Source organism: Arvicanthis niloticus, chromosome 3 (assembly GCF_011762505.2).
Source record: "Arvicanthis niloticus isolate mArvNil1 chromosome 3, mArvNil1.pat.X, whole genome shotgun sequence".
Lineage (NCBI taxonomy): Eukaryota > Metazoa > Chordata > Mammalia > Rodentia > Muridae > Arvicanthis > Arvicanthis niloticus.
The window spans coordinates 3,373,741-3,394,666 of NC_047660.1; the positions used below are offsets into that span (position 1 = coordinate 3,373,741).

The 20,926-nt window shown below is 44.9% G+C and overlaps 1 protein-coding gene across 2 annotated transcripts in view; it reads right to left on the reverse strand.

Annotated features, from left to right (window-relative positions):
* The window catches only part of Farp1 (FERM, ARH/RhoGEF and pleckstrin domain protein 1), a 229,758-nt gene that overhangs the window by 207,927 nt on the left and 905 nt on the right, over positions 1 to 20,926 (reverse strand). The gene's annotated exons all lie outside the window — the stretch shown is intronic.

The window sequence follows — 20,926 nt, forward strand, 5'->3', positions numbered from 1 at the left end:
GTTCCTCACATGCAAAGAACTCCTAAATGTATACAAGAAAAATATAATCGACTATAATATATATATATTATATTATATATTTATATATATTATATTATTATATATTATTAAGTGTTAATAATATATAATAATTAATGATTAAGAATTATTAAATATTATATTATTGTATGTTATATGTTAATATATTATTATATTATATATTATATATTTATATATAATATAAACTCCTAAATGTATACAAGAAAAATGAGCCAACTACCGGCAGATTTTTAAAACTCCCAATAGCTGTATACAACGGACAATACAAGTCCAACTTATGAGGAGAAAGTTCAGATTGTGCATCTGGGGAGGAGAAGCAGAAGAATGAGGAGGTAACTCATCCTCACAGTACACAAGGACCGTGAGGGTTTGAATGTTGGGTCCAGGGAGTGGCACTATTTGGAGCTGTGACTTTGTTGGAGTAGGTGTGGCATGTCACTGTGGGTGTAGGCTATAAGACCCTCACCCTAGCTTCCTGGAAGCCAGTCTTCTCCTGTCTGCCTTCAGAACAAAACGCAGAACTCTCGGCTCCTCCTGTGCTATATGCCTAGACACTGCCATGTTCCTGCCTTGGTGATACTGGACTGAACCTCTGAACCTGTAAGCCAGTTAAATGCTGACTTTATAAGAGTTGCCTTGATGATAGTATCTCTTGACAGCAGTAAAACCCTAACTAAAACAAGGAAAGCGGCAAACCTGGGATAAAGGGGATCTTAACTATCAATTACTCACTCAATCAATCAATCAATCAATTAAGAAAGTAACAAAAAAAAAAAAAAAAAAGGCATCTTCCAGGTGCAGTGGCTCATACCTGTCATCTCAGCACTGGAAAAGCTACAACAGGAGAACTGCTGTGAGTTCATGGCTAGCCTGGACCTAGAGAGAGTTCCAGGACCTTCTGGGCTACACTGTGAGATTTTTACTCCAAAGAGAAGAGGTGGGGGAAGGTGGAAGGAGAGGAGACTGGCATCTGATTGGTCAGATTCAAAAAAGTGAAGACAACTCGCAGAATTGTGGGGTCTGGGATGTGAAGAGGTAGCACTTGTTGGTGAGGACAGCAATACAGTCACTTCAAGCTCATAACGGACCCAGTTCCAATCTGCGCCTGTGTTTCCCTGCATCGATGGACCTTGGGTAAGCTACTTCCTCCTCTTCTGCTGTGCCAGCTTCAAAGCCGTGGAGAGCCCAGATGGGTGCTGAGCCTTAATAAACAACTGAATCTTTGTAAAGTCTCACAAAACCATTCCCAGCACAAAAGGGAGCATCTGCCTTCAAGTCGGTACAAACAAACACACATGAGCATCAACTCAGAGACTAAGGCAGCAATATCTGGATCCAAGTAGACCCTTAGGGAGGACAAAGTCGTGCATGCTTTTAATTACAGCACTCTGAAGGCAGGGGAGGGTGGCTCTAAGTTCAAAAGCTGGCATACTTTACATAGAGAGACCAGACCCTGTATCAAAAAAAAAAAAAAAAAAAAAAAAAAGTAGACTTCAATGCAGGAGGGGCTGCTTTCTATAGCTGTCTCATGGGCGTAGGTGTCACTAACAAACTGTCTCTCAAGGTCTATATCCTCTTGACTCCCAGGATGGGAGTCTTTCTAATGTAGACACAAGAATATTTGTCTTTTCCCTCTCCACCATAAACACAGATTTAATTACTCTACTACAACCAGAGACGTGGGCTGTGAAGATGGCTCAGCTGGTGAAGTGCTCACCAAGTAGGCAAGAGGCCCTGAGTTCAAATCCACAGCACTCATGTAAAAAGCTAAGGCCACATACTAATTAATAATCCTAGTGCTGGTGAGGTGGAGGCAGGAGGATCTCTGGAGCTCACTGGCTGGACAGTCTGAGTGAATCACTGAGCTCCAGTTCCCGGGAGAGAAGCTATCAAAAAAAAAAAAAAAAAAAAAAAAGGTGAAGAACAATAGACAGCACTTTGACCTCGACATGCATGTGCACATACAAGCATACACAGAGACACACATGTATACACATGCATGTGCACATGGGGGGTGCACGCACATATACACACACACATACACACATACACACATCACATACATACACACACACACAAAGCCCTGCTGGAACCCAACCTCCCAGCACCACATCTGGGCTTTGCAGTCACATCTCTAGGACATGGTTCCCTCTCTCCACTCTATCTTCAGACTGAGAATTCTGCCACCTTCCTTTCCCTCTCTGAATGTCGAGGTAGGCTTGTGAGAAGCTGCTCACAGCATCCTGGAGGTAAAGTGCTAGCCCTTGCCTGTCCTTGTACAAAACAGCAAACAGGCTGGAGCATACAGTGGCTTTCTGATCAGGTAACCTGTACAAGAGAAAAGTCAGAAGCACTTGTCAAAATGGTCAATGATTGTTTGACAGATCCTGCCTGAAATGTGACTGTCTATGAAAAGTATTTTTACTAAGCTGAATACAGTTTGGCTTGGGGGAGGAAAGAAAAACCTGCAACCGACCCTCTGGCCGCTGACCTCACTTTGGGGGCTTCCTACCATAGACATTTTCAGAGTATCAAGTATATCGATACAGTTTTGTTCATATCAGCTGACGATTCCACACAACAGACCTGTTAACATTAACGGGCATCTACGGATCATTTCACGGTGTCCTTCTTACACATGCTCATACAGGGAATGAGAGAGAGGTTCAGAGGCGGCTCTGTGGTAGAGAGATCCTAAGCGTCCATCCCCAGCACGGAAAACAAAACAGAGGAATGGCGGGAAGGGATATGAAAACTGTAAGCCTGAAGACCTGAGCTTCAACGCCAGCATCCTGTAGCTGTAACCCTAGAGCTGAGAAAGTGGAGACTAGAGGATCTCTGGGGCTTTCTCCACAGCCAGTCTAGCCAAACCATGATCTCTGTGATCAGTGAGAAACCAGCTTCAAAGGAAACCTAGAAAGTGACAGAGGGAGACACCTGATGGTGACCTCTGGTCTCCACGTGCACAGACACACATACTATGTGTGCCACATATAAATAAAAATATCACAAAAAAACTTAAATTTGTATTCCAGAATGTAAAACAATTTCCTGAGCTTATTAGCAAAAGGACAGCAAGGCCCAATGTAAAGATTGTGTTAACATCTATGCATGATCCACTTCTGGATAGATATTTCTAATTTTTTGCAATTACTTTGTGTGTGCACGTGCATGTGTGTGCGCAACTGTGGCAGTCAAAGGATAACCTGTGGGAATCAATTTTCTCCTTCCACCATGTGGGCCCCAGGAACTGTACTGGGGTCATCAGGCTTGGCAGCAAATACCTTTCCATCTGAGCTATACGCCAGTCCTAGGATAGTTTAGAAAGATGGGCGAGTTCACATTAAGTTCTACTGGGCTTGTGTGAGTGGGTAAGAATGGCAAACACTATGTGCTTGGGAAGACCCGTCCTTTCTCAAGCCAACTAACCATGTGTAACTTTACTTTCATCAAATCTTTTCTCCATGGCACTATGAACATGTTTTTTCTCCTCAAAAATGTTTTGTTTCCTTGGGACTGTGGTGACAATTCTATGGGTGAAAGTGCTTTGCCACACAAGTGTGAAGAGCAGAGATGAAACCCCAGGACGCTCACAAAAGCAGACACGTAGCATCTACAATCCCTGAGTTCCTACAGCAGACAGGAGGTGGGGACAGGAAAACTCCTGGAAGCTTGTGGGCTGGCTACCATTACACACAGTGTCAAAATCAGGAGAGCCTGTCTCAAACAAGAAGGTGAAGACCAACACACAGATTGTCACCTGACCTTACACACACACACACACACACACACACACACACCATATGCCAAATTATGCAACTATAAAATTTTAAAGAGAAACTCAAAAACAAACCCCAACACTAACACCTTCAAGGATACCAAGTTTCTAGTACTTTCAAGATCCAAGACAGCAAGGAAGCACTAACAGTGTCCTGCACTGGGGACAATTCCGACAAGCCCCTGACCCAGACTGTAGCTCTAGACAATTTCCTCTCAAACAAATGGTCAGATCACAGAGAAGGGACATAAAACTGGTAGGGGGAGCTTGCTTCCTATTAAACAAAAATCTAAGTTCTCTAAAAGACCCATAAAGCTTTCAGAAAGTTCACAGCAGGAGGTCAGACAGGGAGGCAGCCACAGATGTGATACTTTGTTGTTTAATCAAATACAAAGCACAAGTCTTAAACCTCCAGATTTATTCAAGGATAACCACATCTTTTCTTGTACACATCTGCAGAAGGCATCCAGACTCCCCCATCTTTCCATCTAGAATAAAAATGCGTCTAACTCCTCTCTCCCAAATGAGTCCCAGAAATGGTGACCAATGCCTGCCAGGCAGACACAGTCCAGGTGCTCAACTACCCTCCATGAGGCTCCAACAAACTCTTCTATCTGGCCAGCTAACACACACGTACACACTCATGCACGCACACACACTCATGCATGCACATGCACACACGCACATGCACATGCACTCACCAATTCCCTGAGCTCTCTGGCCCTACTGCCTACCTATTAATTTCAATGAAGGTGCCATTCCCTACCTTGGTACCTATGGGGCAGGGGGGATCCTGCAGCAGAATGACTCATGAAGGTAGCCCACAATCTGGTAATTTACTCTGAATTAAGCCAAAGACCATAATCATTGGTGTTTAGAGAGGTCACGCTAAGTTTAATTTCTAAGTCACTAATGTATGATATCATAGTACCAAACAAGCGTTTTTTTTTTTTTTTTTTTCTTCTCCGTCTGAAAGGGTGTTTGTTTGTAGACTCTCCCCGCTTGCGAGAGCATTGCTAAAGCACTCCTGACTTTGCCAGAGACCAACCTGGCCTCTGCCATCGAGAACAACATGTCAGAAGTGCCACTAGGGTGACTCCACCACATCCCAGGCTTTCAGAAGCTGAGACCTGAGCTGATCTCCTCAGCTTGAGAGGCTTGAGGTTCCTTATTTTCTAATGCACAAAAGGCAGCATACCATCTCCTAGAACACAGGAAAGACACCCTCGCTGACATCTCTGAGAGCGCAGTTCCCATACCCAATGCTGCCCACCCACCCCCACCCACCAGCAAGCAGGCAGGGCACACAGGACATGGTTAACTGCAGAGGCGTGCAAGACTATGACTTGGGCAAGCTTTCACATTCAAGACAGTGCTAGAAAAACATCCCTGCTCCGGCTCTAACTGCAGACTGAGAAGGCAGAATGCTTGACAGAACGTGAATCCCAACCCCCACCCAACTACCAAAAGCCACAGAGGGAAAAAAAAAAACCAAGGATAAAAGAGATGGGAGGGGCCAGGCCCTTCAGGGCCCTAAGCACTTCTAAACTCACCCTGGGAATCTCCACAGGATAAATATCACAAAGCAATTCACCCTCCCCATCACATGAACACAGCCAAATTCCACTGAGTAAAGGTCAACAGGAAATGACCTGAAGAGACCTTTGACCTTAATCCTGTTGGTTTAAGGATTACTAAGGCAAGATTATTGGGGGGAAAGAAAGCCACGAAACTTATATAGACTAGATTATAACTGAAAAAGGAAACACTGTAAAAAAAAAATTTAATTAAGGAGAGTGCAGGATGTTTATAATAAGGGGGTGGAGGCCAGATATGGGAACTAACTTCTGCTCCATTTCACTGTGAACCTAAAGCTCTCAAACAAAACAAAACAAACAAAAAACACCACTATCTATTTTTAAAAGTTTAAGGAAAGAAAGTTAAATAAGGCAGGCAAGAAGGAGAAAGCAATCTGGGCTCAGAGCTTGGTGAGAGTGTGCCTCTTGCCTGATTCCTTCATCTTTTTAAACATTTCCACAGTGGCTTTATTGGTTTTGCATTTAAAAAGAAATAACTGAGTTTGGTGTGGTAACACACACCTGCAATCCCAGCACTTGGGAAACTGAGGCATGAGGACAGCACAGTAGAGGCCAGCCCAAGCGACATAGGAAGATCCTATCTCAGAACAGACCCAGTTATGGTGACACAGGAAGTCATCTTAGTACTTAGGAGCTGGAGGCAGGAGAATCAGGACTTGGAGGCCAGCCTAAGCTGCACGCACCTTTTCAAAATGTCAAATGAAGTAAGAGCCACACACTTGGTCAGTTTTCCTCTCCACAGCCCTGCTGTAAGTTTCCGGACCTGGAAACTTCAACGAAGCCCCATTCTGACCTCCTACACAGATCAGGAGCTTGCCCCTCAGCTACAGATCTCTTGCTCTTATTTAAGGGGACACTGTGTGACTTGGGAATTGCCATTCTAAATGTACCTGAGCCTCAGGTTCAGGCTTAGGAATCACTCATTCACTCTCCACCTCAGAAACCAGTGCATCCCACTTCATGGAAGGAAATTTTACACCCTGCAACTTCTAAGCCACACAGAGAATTCCTTGACCTAAGCACCTGATGAAGAACCTGCCCTGCCCCCAAGCATGCCTGGACAAACAGAAAAGAGATGGATATTGGTTCCAATGGTACAGTAAGGATATGTTTGCAATAGCATATCCTGTAAACAGAAAGTATGTCATACCTGATGGCTCAGCCCAGCCCTCTAAGGTGGGGTGAGGTTCTCTCCAAGGGTCCCAAGTCTTCAAAATTGTTCAGTGAGTTCCAGACCAATAAAGGCTACATAGCGAGACCTTGTCTCAAAAACACAAAACAGACAAAATAAACACTAAAAAATAAGAGTACTGATCACAAAGACTCCACAAGTTATTTAGAACTCATGGGTTGTACATAGACTACATTTTAAAATACGGGTGAAAACTGCCACTCAGAAATGAAAAAAAAAAAATTTATCTTCACAGGACCACAGGGACATTCACAGGGCTGAGCCAGTGGTTGCATCTGCGATCCCTCAGATGGCTGGAAGCCAGTTTCCATGGTCGCACCCAGTGTGTCTTACCTCCTGGCGCCACACTCTGTCACCTCCCATTGCACCGTGGCTGGCCCTATGGACAAGCACACTGTGGAAACGGCAGCTTCCAAGTCTCCCAAGACCACCTCATAAACGTCACAGCAGTCAGTTCCTATCAGGGCCTCTTCAAGGATGCTCACTCCACCACGAGTTCCCATCGAGCACCTTGTCGTAAAGGACCACCCTGCCCATGGAGCCCCTTGAGGTTCCTTAGAAAAGGATCTTACAGTCCTAGCTGACATCTTTATTGCAAACATTTGAGCCAGAACGCAAGGTTGTCCAGAAGCCACTCCCAGAGTCCTAACCCACAAATACTACAGAGGGATATTTACTACTGCTTTCAGCCCCTGAAGTTGTCAGAGGGCCATAAACAGCCCCCACAGCTCCGCCCCCTCAGCACTGCCACCACAGCTCGGCTCCGCCTCCACGGCTCCGCCCCACGGCTCCGCCCCCATGCCTTTTCTCCCCAGCTACCCCATCTTCCAGATCCTTTATAATTTGATTAGCACTGAAAATTTATGTAGGAACTTACCAAGTCAGTCAAGAAAATTAACCTGTACTCCCCCCCTAAGTACCCTCAGGACTGACTTGCTCACACATACTTCCTGCTGACTGGGATACAGAAGGGGCTCTGTTTCTACATACCTTTTATGACCCTCCCTGCAACCACCAAGCAGCTACTCCAAGAGGCTTCTCTGCTACGCACACCAGGAAACTAAGGCATCGCTCCAGAGAAACCCCTTTAAAACGTACTTTCTCTGTATTTTTAGTTTTAAAAATAACTGGGAGGTGGTGGTGCATGCCTTTAATCCATGACTCAGGAGGCAGGGTGTGGAGCCCAGAGAATGGCACTACTAGGAGGTGTGGCCTTGTTGGAGGAAGTGTATCACTGTAAGGGTAGACTTTAAGACCCTCATCCTTGCTTCCCGGAAATCAGTCTTCTCCTGTTTGCCTTCTGAACAAGATACAGAATTCTCAGCTCCTCCTGCACCATATGCCTACCTGGATGCTGCCATGCTCCTGCCTTGATGAGATAACGATGAACTGAACCTCTGAACCTATGAACCAGCCCCAAATAGATGTTGGCCTTATAAAAGTTGCCTTGGTCATGGTGTCTGTTCACAGCAGTGAAACCCTAACTAAGACACAGAGCTAATCAGACCTCTCTGTGAGTTCGAGGCAAGCCTGGCCTACAGAGCTTCACAAAGAAAAAATCTAAATAAATAAACAAACATCATACGATAGTACCACACACCCCTGAAAATGGCCCAAAAACAGTGCTGACAATACTAAATGCTGTCAAGGACTGGTAAATATTTGCTCCTGAGACATCAACACTGTTTGCATTCACAGTTTCTCTGTGTTTACAGGAAACACACTCACAACTGCCCCACTGGAAACAACCCAATGTCCTTTAGCAGGTGATGGTCAGACACATCGTGCTGCTCCACGCAATGACCAGCAGAAATGACCACAAGAGAAACCAAGCAAGTTTAAATCCTTAACAGACTTAGAAGCGTCTCTCAGACTACACCAGTTACATCGCAAAACGATGTGCTGTGACTTAGCACAAGACATTCTGGAGACAACCAGGATACAGGGACTGGAAGATTAACTAACAGTCTGGGGCCAAACAGGGGCAGCACAACGGAGACTTCAGACAAGATGGGAAAGGCAAGTATCCTGCTGTGGAGTTGGGAAAAGTTCTAGACATGTGTCAAGACACAGTGCTATACACCTAATGGGACAAAAGCCACGTCGATAATATTAATCCAGACGGTAGCCCCCGTTAATTTTAAATATATATACTTTATGTATGTGTACATACTTGAAATTTTTAAAAAATAATCCCCTGTAAGAGCAGTATATACACTTAGCCACTGGGCCATCCATGTAGCCCTTATATACACTTTTTTGAGGGTCTTTTTTTAAGTGGGAGGGCTGGTTGGGAGGTGCTTGTTTGTTTTTGAAACTATAACATCCTGGCTAGCCTGGAAACCTCTATATAGACCAAACTGGCCTCAAACTCAGAGAGATCCGTCTGCCTGTGCTTCCTAAGTGCTAAGATTAAAGGCATGTACCCCACTATATACCCCACAATATAACCACTTCTTAAATCGCCTGGAGGCTTTACTTGACTTTTCAAATCTTTTCTTCTTATAGTGCTGGTTTTACAAACCTTCATAAGCAAGTTATTCAAACACATTTGTATCTCAGGACTCCATCATCTCTCTAACCATCCTCACCTGTCATCTTATCCTAGAGATAGGAACTCTTATTGTTATCACACCCCATGCATATTTCTCCTAACTGAGGTTGGTAAAGAGCCTGGATGCAGGAGCTGGGATGTCAACCACCATGGAGTGTGAGCCTGGCATACATGAGACTCTGCGTTCCATTGGTCACTCCATATACATACATACCATACATACACATACCATACATACATACATACACACACCAAACATAATACATATATATACACACACCATATATATGCATACCATACATACACACACCCCGTACGTACACACATATACATACCATACATATACATGCCATACATAGACACATTATACATACACATACCATATACACCCCATACGTACACACACATACAGCATACACATACCATACATATATACACACACCATACATAACACATATATACACATACCATACATACATATATACACACACCATACATAACACATATATACACATACCATACATATACATACCATACATATATACACACCATACATAACACTTATACATACACACATATACACATCATACATACACATACCATACAAATACACATCATACATACATATACACATCATACATACACATACCATACAAATACACCATACACACACTATACATACACACATATACACACACACCCCATACACACACACCATACATACATACACACACATTTTTCATATATACACACACCCCATACATACACATAAATACACACACACTATACATACACACATACACACCCCCCCCATACATACACACCCCATACATACATACACACACATTCCCCATATATACATACACCCCATACATACACATATATACACACACACTATACATACACATATACACTCACAGCCCATACATACACACATATATACCATACATACACATACCATACATACAAAACATACATACACACATACCATACATAAACACACACCCCATACATACACACACAAGCACCATACATACTCACATAGATACATACACATACCATATATACATACATACACACACATGCACACACACCATACATACATATACCATACGTACATACACAAACACACACATACACACACAACTCACATACCCTCTTGCACAGTGCATAGCTGCTCAATAAAAAATTGCTGTCAGAAAAAATGGCTTCATCCCTTAAGTGACAGGTTTTCTGTATTTGTATCCAAAGCACCTAAGAGCATTTGTCTGAGGGATTCTGGGGAAGAAAGAAACTGCTCACCTTTAATAGCCCTTGCTTGAGCTTTTCTCTGCAGCACCATAAACACTAAACACCTTTGACCAGGTACCCAACAGTTAGCATGCCTTTCAATATCAGATATTGGATGTGTGTATGTGCACGCATGAGTGTATACATACATATATGCATGTACATATGTGTGCATGTACATATGTGTGCATGCATATCTGTGTTTATATGTATGTGTGTATGTATGTATGGGTGTGTGTGTATGTGTATCCACTAAGGCTTTTCTGTCCTGCAGTGTCCCAACATCTACAATAGTGTCCCTTGTACCCCTTGCAATTTGTGAAGACTCCTGGAATTTAGGATGGCATTGGGATTAGCAGATTACTCATGAATCCACCATAAGACTTTCACTAATCAATCAAAGTACAGGAAAACCATGGCTGAAGACATCATGGCTCCTGACGTCCAGGAATTCACTGACAGCAAAGCCAGACATAAGAGAGCAACTATGCATGATGACACTGGTGTCCCTGGATCCTGAACTCTGCACAGGGCTCTCCAAATGAGCTGCATCCCCAGCCCATGTCTGTGTTCTTGAACAGTGTCCTCCCAAGGTGTGCCAAAGGAAGTCAGAAACAGACATCACCTCGGCCAGGACTGTGATGGATGGCCAAGGCTTAGGTATGCCAAACGGTATCTTTCCTGTCAACACGCTGGAATTACCACACAACTGCCCTGCTCGCTGGAGATGGATTAGGGCTGAGAGAACCAACAACTTCAGTCACTGGCGCTTGTAACAAATGGAGACATCAGGGTAGGGGATGGGCCTTACCATGTGGGATTCCCTCAGGCTGCAGGCAGCTACACTGACCGCACTCCATCTTCTCCTAGATGCACAGGGATGCTCTGAGCCGCTCTGAGCCGCTCAGGGAAGGTGCTAACTCTCTCCTTGTCCTCGAATGGGTGTGTTTGAACAAGAGTTGGGAGAACATTGCCATGAGGATAACATATTGCAAACAATGAATGACTTACAGCCTCACATGGGGTGTCAGGTCAGAAGTGCAGCATCTGAGCAGCCAGATGTGGTGGTATGAACCTGTGATCCCAGCATTGTCGGGCAGAGCAGGAGACCAGGGAGTTTCCTAAGGCCAGCCTCAGCTACATAGCAGGTTTGAAGCCCGAAAGTGCTCTAGGAGAGGTAAGTGGGTGGGTGGGTAGGTGGGTGGGTAGGTGGGTGGGTAGGTAGGTAGGTACATAGGTAGGTAGGTAAATAAGTAAACAAACAGTCAAACAGTGATGCGATCATGAACTCCAAAGCTTCAGCAAGCTCCTGGCAGGTGGGGCGAGATCCCTGTTGAGGCCCCTGGTTTTCTTTATCTGTGCCTAGGCATTCTGTGTGAGGTCAGGACAGGCCTGTAATCTGGCTGTCCCCACAGCTTCGTCCACGGACCATTTGACAGTCACTCCCAAAGCACACAGACACCCCCTACCCCAAGAGTGCTCATCTCCGGTAATCCTGGGTTCAAATGCCCCTAATCTCAGCAGGACCCGACTTTTTTCTTCCCAGGGCTCTGAAAACACAAGAAGAGGGCTGAACAGGTGGCCCAGGAGTAAGGAGCCTCTGCTGCTCCTGAAGAGGGCCTGAGTACAGTTCCCAGCACCACAGCCTGTAACTCCAGCTTCAGGGAGATTCCCTTTCTTGTCATCTGCGGGCAGTTGTATGCATGGACAAGTGACACTTGCGTGTACACACACAGAAATAAACCTTACACAAACGACGCTGGTGTACAGGAAAGAGTGACAGCCAGATACAAGGCACCATGCCACAGGGCCAGAGCCTGCAGCCAGCTCTCAGATCCTGAGTTGCCTCTGCTCTTGCTTGGTTGCTGCTGAAAGCTAAGTAAGAACTGAAACCTCCCCCATCCTGCTTCACAGGGCTCAAGCTAGGCTTTTGTCCTTTGGGATAAAAATAAAAGGCACAGAGATGCTTATTCAACGGCTATGTACAACACTGCAACAGGAACACAGCATGCTGACAAATGGTGCGAGCATGAGCAGGGCAAATGGGCTAGCACAGGGCTAAATGGGCTAACACAAGGACCTACCTGCCTCCACCTCACCAGTGCTGGGATTACAAACGTGACACCATGCCATCTTTACATATGTCCTAAAGATCAAACCCAGACCCTGATTCTTACACAGCAAGCACTATCACATGCGCTGTCTCCTCAGTCCCTCGGAGGTTATTTGTGATGGTGGTGGGTTTTCTGGTGATGCTGAAGATCTAACAGAGGACTTCACACATGCTAGGGAAACGCTCTACCCCTGAGCCTCCTCAACAGCTTTTTTGAGAGATTGTATCTTAAATGAAAAGATAAGAATATTAGTCTACATTTTGCAACTGTCTGCACACATGGCTTTTATCTGCAGCTGCTGCCGAAATCCCTTCCCAGAAGACACAAACAATGTCTACCCCTCCTCCTGAGGTCCTAATGACAAACTAAGGCACAGTTTCACTAAAGTTCACTCTGGGGACCTATGTGGTGTTTACTGGGTTTCCTTACAGAGCATTGGTGAGCCTCTACCTACAGGAGTGTGGGTACCCCTCCCCGACAAGGCTACACCAGAGTTTTTACCCAGCAGAAATAAGGGATAACTCATAGACACATGGATGGAACCCCCCTATCTCAGTCTTTCGTGGCTATACATACTTCTAGGACCTCCCCAGGATACTATGCAATTAGGGTCACACTGCCTACAACAGGTGTTAGGAGCACTGGCCACATAGTCAAGTGAGAGTTCTAGAACCCTCCCCCACCTCTGTGAGTGCACATGAGAGTCAACAAGCCCAGCCAGGATGAGTTTTTGCAAGTGAGCATAAACCAAGCACCCCAAAATAGAGGATGTCTGGCTTAGAGCAAGGGTTCTCAACCAGTGGGTCGAGACCCCTTTGCGAGCTGCAGATCAGATATCTACATTATGATTTGTGACAGCAGCAAAATTACAGCTATGAATGTAGTAACAAAATAATTTTATGGTTGGGGGGTCATCGCAACATCGGCTGTGTTAAAGAGTCCCAGCACTATGAAGGTGGAGAACCACTGGTCCACTATCCTCTAAGCCTTAAAAGATAGTCTTGTGACGGACGCAGCAACTCACGTTCATGGATAAATACCCAAGCAAATTCAGTAAGATCATCACTGTCTCATTTGGGTAACCTCTTCTGTGGGTCCCTTTCCTTCTTGTGTGATCAAATGCCCAACAGAAAGCAACTTGAAGGAGGAGGGGCTCATCTGAGCTCACAGTTTGAGGGGACACAGTTCATCGTGGTAACAGGTGACCCTGTGGTGGCATGAGCTTATAGGTGGGACCCTTCACCCTGGCAGAAACAGGTAACAGACATCAGGCAGGAAGTAAGACCAAGCACAGGAGCCTACTTCCTCCAGCAAGGTTCCACCTCCTAAGAGTTCTACCAACTTCCAAGCAGCAAGAGCAACAAACACAAGAGCCCATGGGACTTTCCACACTCATGTCACAGCACCTCTGGTTTTCCTGGCCCTCCTATAGTCAAGCACTTGGCCCCTCTCAAATCTGATGCTACAGAACTGAGGCACTGGAGGCATGTGAAGGAAAATGTATTGGCCCCAGATGAACATCCTCACGACTCCTACACATCGTAATTGTTCATGTGAGTGCTATCCCAGGTGAACAAAATGGCGAGGACCACCGTTTTCTTCTAAAGAACTCCTCCGGGTTCCAAGTGCGATCTAACTGGTAATGGTCCTTCTAAGATGGTGTGTGCCAAGGCTACCACCAAAAAAGATCAAATCCAAGGATGTTTAAGCTGCATGGTTTGCATAAGCATCAAACAGTCCTTAAAAACAGTTTGCTCCTCAGAGTGACTTCACATTTCCACTGTCTTAAGTTTCTTTTCCTGTTGCTATGACAAAATATCCCAACAAAAACTTACGGGAAGGGAGCTTATTTCAGCTCACAATTCACCCATAAGAAGAGTTAAAGGATGAGTGTTCACCACAGGAGGAGCATCCACCATAGGAGAAGCATCCACCATAGGAGGAGCATCCACCATAGGAGGAGCATCCACCATAGGAGGAGCATCCACCATAGAAGGACCATTCACCAAAGGAGGAGTGTCCACCATAGAAGGACCATCCACCACAGGAGGACCATCCACCATAGGAGGACCATCCACCATAGGAGGAGTGTCCACCACAGGAGGACCATCCACCATGGGAGGAGCCAAAGCAGCAGAACCTTGAAGCAGCGGGTTACATCACACCCCAGTGAGAAAGCATAGAGAAATGAATGCCAGCCACTACTGGGCTTCCTTTCTCCATTCAACCCAACAACTACAGCCTAGGGAATGGCACCACCTACAGTGGGCAGGTCTACCAACCTCAATTAACCTAATAAACATTAATCCCCCAGAGGCCATCTCCCACCCAGGTGGTTGGAGATCTCACCACACTGATACCTGAGATTCACATCAACCCAGTCATTTGCACAGAAAAATACATAGAAAACCATTTTCTTTAAAATAGTATTATAAGGTAGATGAAAGATAAATTCTTTCCATAATGTTCTGAAAGGGAATCTTTCTGGTATAGCCCAACCCAAGGAGGGACAGAAAGTAAATAAACGCACTATTTAGTACAGGCTAATATTACTTAATAAGGCAGGCATGGGTGCATGGAGCCCACAGGAATCTACATCACACTTACAGGTTCTGGCTCCATCTTCTACCTCTGTTCTTCTGCCCAAACCACAATACAGCTGCTGTGGCACAGGCCTCCCATCTAGTCTTCAAGGCTCTTTCCCTGAAACCCCCATCAGCAAACTTCCCAGATGCTGGGGGATTCTGGGAAGGCATTCTCTCAGCAACAAAGGGGTTTCAAGGAGCCTACTCAACTCACTGTTGTCACTGAAGTGACAACCAGTCACTTCATGAAGGAGCCACCAGCTACAACAGCTAATTAGGCACAGCCAGCATCTAGTTAACCGGAGGTAACAAGCCCAGGGGCACAAAGTGACAGGCTAGGGATCACAGGACAGAAGGACAGAAACTTTTCCTTAAAGACACTGGACCCTCTGAGGTGGGAGCCCTCCTCCGTTACTCAAGGCCTCTATTGATAGGTTGGAGATCTCATCAATGTCTGTCATTTATATTGAGTGGACAAGACAATCAAAAATTAGGAGAACATTCTTCCTTGCCTATGTTACTTAACTGATATAGAGATTATCATGCCAGGAAGATGAGACTGCTGGGAACCTGGGAACCATAGTCAGCTGTGGACACCCAAAAGCACCTCACTGCTGATGGTTGGGTGGTTAAGGGATGGATGCACTGCTCTGGCTGAAAGCCCATATTCAGTTCCCAGAAGCCACACTGGGAAGTTCACAACTGCCTGGAACTCCAGTTCTGGGAGCATCTAACACCTCTGCCCTCTGTGGGCACCTTCACTCCTGTGCACATACACAGACTTGCATTTTTTTTTTTTTTTTTTTTTTTTGAGACATGGCCTCTCTATGTAGCCTTGGCTGTCCTGGAACTCACTCTGTAGTCCAGGCTAGCCTTGAACTCACAGAGATCCACCTGCCTCTGCCTCCTAATCACAGGGATTAAAAGCATGTGGCATCATGCCAGGCTACAAATAAGCTTTTAAAAACAGGATGTTAAAACTAGCTTTTGCACAGGGTTCCAGTTTGTTCTTGCTCTTAAGTGATTTTAAAACTAATTCTTTCTCATATCCCTTCCATCTGTGAAACAACACAACCCAATTTAAATTTTGTTTAAAAAAAAAACTTGTTTACTTGATTGTAATAATAACCACTCATTTATCTCTATTTTCAAAATAAGCAGGTTGTTGTTGTGTTTTCCATTTCCTGTCTTTCCCAGTGAATTTATTTAGGAAAGAACAAAACTGTCCCATGAAGAACGGTGGCCAGAGCACGGCCACAGTCATCCCCTTCCTTGCATATAAGAATTGTTATTTCCCAAAGCTGAAAACATCTCCTGACCACCAATACATTCAACAATCAGACAGTGTGAAATGTTTTGCTAAGAATGTCTGCTCTTCAAAAGACAGCAACGCAAAATGAAGACGGGTCCACAAGGCGGCCCAGCAGGCAAAGGCTCTTCCTGCTCAGCTTACCAGCTCTCAAGATAAACAGGGAGAACTGACTCCTGCAAGTGGCCCTCTAATGGACACATCTGTGTGCATGCACACAAACTCATGTGCATACATGCACAATAAAAATACAATAAGGAGCCGGGCGGTGGTGGTGCACGCCTTTAATCCCAGCACTTGGGAGGCAGAGGCAGGCGGATTTCTGAGTTCGAGGCCAGCCTGGTCTACAAAGTGAGTTCCAGGACAGCCAGCACTACACAGAGAAACCCTGTCTCGAAAAAACAAACAAACAAAAAACAAAACAAAAAAAAACCCAATAAGGAATTACAAAGTGATGAAGATAAAATACATGAACGGGTGAAAGTATTGGAAGGGCAAAGATGTAACAAAAGATGTGTGTCCAGAAGTGTTGAGAGTCACAACTGCAAGCAAAGTGGTCCTGGGTACGTGCAGTTCACTCATGACAAGTGCACTCAATACAGCCAAAGAACACACACACACACACACACACACACACACACCAAAACAACAATAATGTAGAAGGCATACAAAAAGCAGACATACAGTTAACAAACCCCTCATGAGCCCAGCAGAAACAGTGAAAACATACTTCCACACCAAGACCTATGTACAGATGTTCTTAGGAACTTTGTTCATGAACACCAAACTCACAAACAACCCGGTGACCCAACATAGATCTTGATGCCACATCTTGGTATCACAACCCAAGTCCTGTGAATCACTGAGGTGCAGAAATGAGCCACCTGGGATGGCTAGGAAAAAAGACAGGAATAAATATAAAGCAGAAAAGACATGACACCTGGACCCATTATAGCAGAACCACACCGTGCCCCCAAAGAAAAGCTAGAAAATTCAAAAGTAACAATTAGCTGGCTGAATACCACAGGAACTGCCGCTGAGAATTCCAAATCTCCACAGTCCAGCCTTCTGAAGCAAAGATACTTATGGAGCTCAAAAAAGGAGGACTATGGACAGATGTGCTAATGGAATTCCAGGAGGCGGTGCTGTCAGAAAGGAAAACAATCCCAGAAGCCTCTGTTCAAGACAGAGTGCAGAACACAGCTGCCTTATCCAGGCAAGAACTGGAGGAAACATCTATTCCAGTTGGAGAAGTAACTGGATGAAAGGGTGGGTTTAAAAAGTGCCAAAATATTAACACAGTTTTTGGGAAGAGGTGGTGGGCCACAGTTAAGTTTTATTTTCCCCATGTTTTCATCATTTTTATGAGCATGTTAAAAAAAAAAAAAAGAATGTGTCTTTTACATGTCAACCATGTTTAAGGACCAAATTGCTCCATTACAACAAAGTGAATATAAAGTCAGATACCAAATTCTCAGATCCCCAGAACTGCAGCCTATCCATGGGAAGGTCAAGTGTCCCCATTTAAAAAAAACAAAAAAACAAAAAAAACAGGGACTAATTTAAAAGAGCACTAAAAGCTAAGCATGTTTATTCACTCCACAAATATTTCCCAAGGGCTTGCTATGTTCCAGGCACTATCCTAGATCCAGAAATAATAATTAGAAGGAAAAGCTGAAAGTACCACAATACTGATTCTAAGTCTTCCTCTGAGGTTGGTAATAAATCACCTTTATGAAAAGCATTTCTCCAAAAGTCTTCAGGCAAAACAAAGTGACTACTGCCATACTCGGTTTATTGATACATTGCAGAGTTCATTAAAGGCGACCTAGTTGGGCCTGTGGCATTATTGTTTTAATGTATACACAAGTGACAGGATATCACATAAAATTCTGTATAAATGATGAATCCCACATTAATTCCAAATTTTGCAGACTATAATTTCTATACCACAGCAGAATCCAAACACCACTGAAAGTATATGCGCATGCGCCCAGTGTCAGTCAAAGCGGTAAGGCTGGTCCTTCCTTTATTTCACAAGTAGCAAGCTCAAAGTACCATGTCTAAACAATGTATCAGTGGTCCACTGTGTTCAAAGCATCCCTTCCAAAACATTTTCTACTGACTCAATCCAAGGGAAGGATATCTCCACTAAAAGTCTGCTTCTCTCGATTGAAACACCACTTTTCCTCCCCTAGGGGGCTTTTTGATTTAAAAACAAAAGCAGTAATTGCCATAAATGGATGGAGAAGTTGGCATTTCCAGTAATCTTAATGACGACCATCTGGCTCTTACCTTGGCCACATGGAAGTGGTTAATGAGGGTTACAGCCAAACCTGTGTCACGATCTAGTAATGCCACAGCATAAATGTCAGCCATTAAAGAGCAAGAAAAAGCAGTTCAACCACTTATGTTCAAGAGCCCACTGGGAGAACTCTCTCCTTTCTGTGTGTGCATGTGTGTGATCCCGGCTGGCCTCAAACTCATTCTGCAAGTATAACCAAATGTGACCTTGAACACCTGACAACTCCACCTCCAGAGGGCCAGTACTACAGGCATGAGCCACCACACCTGGTTTATTCAAGGCTAGGGACAGAACCCAGGATGAATTCTCCACCAAGTAAGCTTACAGCGCCTTTCCATCAAAAGTACCAAACCACAGGAGAAACACAGCCGGAAGACCTACAGCCTCCTGAGGCCCTCCTCCTCTCCCAGACAAGGTAGGGCATCCCCGCCAGTCCTGGAAGGACTCCCAGAATTGTGTCACAGGGCTGTGGAGGCCTCTCTGTATTGTAGCATCTTCTTTTAGAGAGGAGTTCTCAAAAATGCTAAACCATTCCCTGGAGCAAGCAAAGTCCGTCACAAAAGATTGGTTTAAGATGACCAGTACACCATGCCAGGGAAACATTAAGTCTACAAAGTCACAATCTCCTTGATTCTCTCAGAGTATTACCTCGCTGTTTTCCCAAAGTAAAGCCAGCATGCAAAAATTCGGTTTTTCTTTTTCCTATCTAGAGTTCTCCAACATCCACTCATTTTCCCAAGTGAATTTAACCATTAGGCATTCTTTCCCCACCCCTTTTCTGTTATTGAGATTGGAATTAAGGCTGGCCTTGAATTTGTGAGGTCCCTGCTTCTGCCTCCAGGACACTGGGATTTCCTAAGTGGCCCCCACCCTCCTCTCCCTTTTCAATATTACTTTTAATCTTAATCTTTAAATATTTTCCCTTGGATGATCCCTTTAATGAAAAGCAAGACCCAAAAAAAGGTCACAAAATCAATGACCCCGATATCAATGCCCAATAAGAGAATATCAGTGTAGAAAAGTACACTAAAAATGGACATCATATACACACCTCTCTATAATCCTGGCACTCGGGATGACTGAGACAGGAGTCATCCGGAGTAGGCCAGTCAGGGATACACTCTAAGATCCCATCACAAAAGGAAGTGGTGTCGGGAGGGGGATGTTTGCAACGTATACCAAACTTGGGGAGGATCCCAACTTCAGAGAACTCCTACATCTTAACAGCGTAACCCAAGTCAGAGGAGCACACCACAGTTCTGCACGCACTACTCCCCCCACCATGAGGAGGTAGTTACCTCATCGATGACCCAAGTATTTCTAGCTTCCTGTGGGTTTGGCAGACGTCTGCTCACTCTCTAGACCACCGACTCTCCCAGTAGACCAGTCACTGCCCAATAATGCTTCTATTTATTTTACCCAGAAGCAGAGCTATTAGCCAGACATACTAAAAACACAAACGTTTCGTTGTGCTTGGAGAAAGTCCAATATTAGTGTCTTGCTGCAGACCGATGCTGCAGGAATATAAAGTGGGCTGTGTGAATGCCATACCCACGGAAGACGTGCATTGTCAGGGACCCACCCACCTGAAAAGCCAAGGCTAAGACGCCAGCAAGAACTGTAGGGCCAAGGGAAAACGACAGGGATATGAGAAGGGTCCCACGGTAGACTTAAAAATACCAAGCCAATTTTTAAAGGCAACTCCTCACTAAAGCGTTCATAATCCAAAAGGCTTTTCCTCCCTTTCTCCATTCCTTGTTCAGATACAAAAAGAAAAGCAAGACAACGCTAGGGGAAATGTTCTTAAGTGGGCTTGGCCAAGTCCCCACGTGCAAAGCACATTAAACATGGCCCATCCTTGGGTCGAGGTTATGGTCCGAAAATGCTGCCTACTGAAAGGAGGGTATGGAAGTCAGGGTAGGGGGTGGTAACCATGGGCAGGGGCCAGGGTTAAGGGAGTCAAACGCGGGAAACTAGCATGGAGGAAAGCTGTAACAAAAATAAATGAAACAGCCGGAGGCCACTGAACTCCGGAGGGGGGGAGGGGTGCGAGAGGCTGAGCCTGGTAAACTGTTCCAGATGAGAGGCAGTTATTCGCTCCCACATCTTTACCAGCACGTCTCAAACCTCGTTCCTTTGTGAGCCCTACCTCTCCCTGTTCT